The sequence below is a fragment of the Protobothrops mucrosquamatus genome, unplaced genomic scaffold (assembly GCF_001527695.2).
Source record: "Protobothrops mucrosquamatus isolate PMUCROS unplaced genomic scaffold, P.Mucros_1.0 scaffold757, whole genome shotgun sequence".
NCBI classification, from domain to species: domain Eukaryota; kingdom Metazoa; phylum Chordata; class Lepidosauria; order Squamata; family Viperidae; genus Protobothrops; species Protobothrops mucrosquamatus.
In genome coordinates this window covers 524,927-530,290 of record NW_015387027.1, presented here as the reverse complement: position 1 = coordinate 530,290, position 5,364 = coordinate 524,927, and the positions used below count along the sequence as shown (strand labels likewise).

Below are 5,364 nucleotides of genomic sequence, written 5' to 3'. Positions count from 1 at the left end.
CATGACGATGGAGCATCCACTCCCGCCCTTGAGGCCAGTCAGGTCCTGTGAGGGGAGAGGATGGAGTCAACACAAGAAAACAAACAGCTGTCGCCTCGTCGAGACTGGGAAAGGGAGGTCCCAGGAGGAGAGGCGGAGCAAATTGGTCAACTAGTCTACGGGCAGAAGACGAAATTAACCCATGAGTGGATGCTCCATCATCATGCTGAGAAAAGGCGTTCAGGTAAGACCAACGCCCCATCTCTAGCAACACTACTGCCTCTTTTGAATCTAGAGACCTTCCATTGTTATTTCTGGATGGGGTAATATTTCCTCAGAGCCTTTGTTCTGAGCCCCTGCTTGACAAATTGGTAGCTGTTAGGCCGAAGAGATAACACTGAAAAAAATGCTTTATTCACTTACTCCCAGTGGACCAAAACTTGCTAAACTAAAGCTATAAATCCTAACCCTAACCTACTAGATCACAGGTCGGCAACTTGCGGCTCCGGAGCCGCATGTGGCTCTTTGAGCCTTCCCCTGCGGCTCCCAGCCTCCTCTGCCATTTGCAGAAAGAGACAGAGACAGACACTTGTGCTTCCCTTCCCTTCTCTCTCTCTCTCTCTCTCTCTCTCTCTCTCTCTGTGTGTGTTTGTGTGTAAAAAAGAGAGTGGACTCACGGTGTTCTCCGAGGAGCTGAAAAGCTTATTGGGCGGAGCTCCTCCCTTTGCTGTGTCTCTGCAGGAAACAGGAAGCAGGAAGGGCAGGAGAGAGCTAGCTAGCCCAGCTATGCTAACTCAGGAATTCTGGGAGTTGAAGTCCATGAGTCATAAAAGAGCCGAGGTTGCCTACCCCTGAGTTTTTTGGAGAACAGCTTGAAGCCAGCTTGCCAGGTAAGCAGAAGATTGGAGAGAGGGAGAGAGAGGGATGGAAAGAGAGGGAGAGAAGGAGAGAAAGAGAGAGAGAGGGAGAGGAGAGAGACAGAGAGAGAGAGACCCTTTTGACATCTAAAATGAAGCTAACACTGCATATATCCTTTTTTACCTTTATGATATATGTGTGTGTGTGTGTGTGTGTGTGTGTGTGTGTGTGGACGGGGACACACACACACACATACACCTATAATAAAGGTAAAAAAGGATATATGCAGTGTTAGCTTCATTTTAGATTCCTAAAGGGTTTTGCGGCTCCCAGTGTTTTGTTTTCGGTGGGAAACGGGTCCAAGTGGCTCTTTGAGTGTTTTGGGTTGCCTATCCCTGTACTAGATATATCCTGAGTGATTCTAGGGCTACCCTGAACCTTGTCCTCCTTTCCCCATCCAGCTCAAGACTGTGCAGACTCTTAATCCAGACCTCTTTCTGAGAAAGCTTTCTGCTCCTGCAGCTACACATTTCATCACATCAGCAGCTGGAAAAATTTTGCACAAAACTCATCTTGTGTGCCAGTTATATTTGTGCATAGATTGGGAGACTCTGTTCATGTTCACTCTTGCCTGAATTACTTCCCAGCTGGACTACTGCCTCTGGAACAGCCTACCTCTATACATTCAGCCTAGTCTCTACCTATTATATTTTTGAGGAGTTGTGAAAACATAACTCTTCATCTGAGCATAGTTGAAGGTTCTGCTGCCCAGATGGTGATACATCAGGGGCCTCTTGTTATGTTTATGTCAATACTTTTTTATGTTTTAACATTGGGTTCTTATTTGTAAACTGTTCGGAATCCTGGGAAATGGAGCAGCATATAAACTGAAATAGTAAATAAATATACTAATTAACAGACCCATGGACTTCTCAGCATTCAAGAGAACTACTCAAAAAATAACTTTGTGCTATAGAAACTTGGGCTAGTTTTGTAAGACATGCAATTTTCCATGCACGAGACAAAATTTGGATAGAGTTGAGGTGGCAGAGATGTGGTGTTGCTTCTGTGAAAGGAAGTGTGCAGGACTAGTGATGGAGAGGCTGCTGTTCTCTAAAGCTTGTTGTTATTTAAAAGCACTCTGTCTCAACATTCACCTGTAAATTGGTCATCATGTCTCTGTTGCTCTTTCACAAGGTAATGAGGGTGTTTTTCTAGCTAAGAACAAAGATTGGCAATTTATTCCCAATCAAGGACCGAACGTTCTGTAATTGTCTAGCCTGAGATTTTTCAGGCATTTTTATTGCAATATACTATATAGCAAAATAATTCTAAATTGACTAACTTGGGAATAGTCTTGCTAAACAAATTCTGGCAAGGCTTACTATTGAATAGACATCAATAGGATTGCAATGTTGTTGGAATATCAAAGCATTGTTCTTAAAAATGGAAAAACACGAGGCTCTGTGCAGTAATTAGAGATCAAGGATAGGCTACAGTATGTTGTTTTCAGACGGCTGTTCAATTCCCTTCTATTTGAGCATTGATTCAACCATCATAAAAGATGTGGGCATGACTTTGTGAGAACTTAGTTTACAGTGCTATACATGCAAAAACACAAACATACATTATACGCACATGCATGCATGCATGCATGAGTTTCAGTGATACAGTATCGGTTAATGGTAACACGTTTGCAATATCAAAGTTACCAGCTATTGTAACAATATGGTTCAAGAGGCAGACTTACCAATCAGAAAAATCATGACTCAAATCTCACCTAGTTCATTAATTTACCAGCTGTCCTTAGACTAAGCTAATCCTCAGCTCCCTCAACTTCCCACCCCAAATCGGTTATTTAATTATAATGATCTGTACATCAAAATGGGGCAAATGGTTATATGAAACAAGAGATGTGTGCTCAGATATACATTTAAATGGTATATATCTGTATCATGCCAGGATACAGGATGTTTTTCACATGAACATCTTACTATGCTATTAGAGAAAATAAAACCCCAGGAGGGAGGGAGGGAGGAGGGAGGGAGGGAGGGAGGAAGGAAGGAAAGAAGGAAGGAAGGAAGGAAGGAAGGAAGGAAGGAAGGAAGGAAGGAAAGAAAGAAGGAAGGAAGGAAGGATGGATGGATGGATTTGGGGATAACTAACAGGAATCTGACGGGGTTATATAGGAACTCCAAAGCTTTTAGATAAGTTAACCAAGGACATGTTGGTCTGGAATTGAATCTGTCCCAAGGACAATTGGGTATCCATGGGGAGTCATATAACAGAGCATTATCCTTATGGAAATGGTCTGTGATAGGTTACTATAAAGAGCAAGAGATTTATGTGAATATAACATAGAAGCTAATAGGCAAAATTAACTAGGACATTCTCATGCATAAGCCCTTCTAAAGCTTCTGTTCATATCTCGTGGAGGAGAATAATCCAAGGGTTGTGCTTATTATGCAAAATAGCAGCAAATATTGTGAGAGTTCCTCACAGGTTAAAATCTTATTAAATCTATGAAGCATTTTGCTTTATTCTTGGAATTTCCTTTAAAAAATATTTTGAAGTCTTGATAAATTGACTACTGGTTTACCTGAAGAGGAAAAAGAGCAATTTTGCAATATACCATGGATTTGATGAATTATCCTTTTTATGCCCTTTATTTCTGTAATTATGGATGTCATAACACAAATCTATGAATGGTTTTACTGGCTATAACTAACAAAGTGGTAGCATTGCCAAGAAAGATTTAATGATTATTTATGCTAACAAACTGAACATGAGGCAACAGACATTATAATGGCAAAATGCTATTTTAAATTTATTGGTGGATGCATCATTTATCTTAAGACTCAGTAAATATACTGTTGCTAGGCTCAGCTCAACCCTGCTATATCTTTATTTGATCTGCTGTAGTAGAACTACAGGGGGGTAACTAGGATTTTGGGGTTGTCCTCAGTTCTCATATCTTTATTTTGGCCTTAAGAATGTGCTACTCACCAGAAAATCACAATGGTGTGAAATTGGTTGTCTCCTATTGCCAATCTCTATCATGTCTTTATTGTTTCTCTTACAAGCCACTGCAGTCAGCTGACATTAGCCCAAGAGAAGAAAGTCCGAGATGACAAAGGCTAACAGATTTTATATATCTTGAGGCTATTTTTGGACAGCATCAAAATGAAGGTGAAATGGCAGTTTAGCACGGGTAGAAACAAGAAACTTGTTTCCCTCATAAGTTGGTGTGTGTGTGTGTGTGTGTGTGTGTGTAGAACAGGACCTGTTTTTGGTTGTGGTTTGGAGTACATGAAGAAAATCTGAGGGGGTTGGGGAAGGCAATTTTTCTCTAATTTTCTCTGGGACTCAGCAGTTTTGAGGACTATGCCTACTCATTCTTCAATAGCAAAATTGCACCATCTGCCTTTAGGTGAACTCTTGATTGCAGCATGATGGCCATATATTCCTACTCCTTTCTGGCCATTTATCAACTCGTTAATCTTCTGTATTAGAAGTGGCAGACTTTGGATTTGTAGGAGTTGCCCATTTTTATTTCTAGAGTCCTTAAGTTCATTAACAGTCAGATGGAAAAGGTGGATGGATCATAGATATGTCCAGGTAAAATCCCGAAGATCAGGAAGATAGTTTTTGCCTGTTTGGCACTTCTATTAAATTTGCTATAAATCGATGAGAAAATTGATTAGTTGCTGTCATTTGATATCCATATATTGGATACCTTTTTCCTCTGCACTCAGGGATTATTTCATAAAAACTATAGAGCTAGGAATTGCTATTTGGGCCATCAAGTCCAGACCCCAACTTGACACCATAATCTAGATTAAAGCATCCAGGCTTCCTGCTTCTCAATTAAAGGTCCTGTTCTGATTCAGAAACCAGCTGCTGAATGATTTGTCCACAGATCACACACAGTTTCCTGTATTGGGGATCAGTGTGGTAGAATGCTGGAGTGGGGTGACATAGATCATTGTCTGTAATGAAGCTTGTTTGAGCAAAACATGATCTTTTATCATCCAAAGCAGAAGTCTATTATGGAAGTAACAGAAGCAGTATTTATTATCATTATCTCTTTGTGGAAAGTCTGAAGTAACATATTCTTGACAAATAGGTAAAGGGCCATTCTTGCCTTTTCTTGGCTTACCTACCTGATTTTGCTACTGGCTGCACTATTTCAACTTTTATTATTATTATTAATTTGATTTATATACCGCCCTTCTCCCGAAGGACTCAGGGCGGTGCACAGCATATTAAAAACAAGTAACAATAAAATACCAAAATAAAATAAATAAATACCAAAATAAAAACCCCTGTAAGACCAAATTAAAAGCCAAATATTAGTAGCTGTGTCGTAATTAAAATTATATTAAAATCATCCCTAACTAAAATCCTCCCTAGGTCAGGCCCGCTTGCTGGAAAAGCCATGTCTTGAGGGCGCGGCGGAAAGTAAGGAGATCCGGAATCATCCGGATCTCGGGGGGTAGTTCGTTCCAGAGGGTGGGGGCACCCACA

General features: G+C 40.6%; 1 protein-coding gene across 1 annotated transcript in view; it reads left to right on the top strand.

Annotated features, from left to right (window-relative positions):
• ASTN1 (astrotactin 1) overlaps positions 1-5,364 on the top strand; it is a 229,201-nt gene that overhangs the window by 192,673 nt on the left and 31,164 nt on the right. The window lies entirely within an intron of this gene.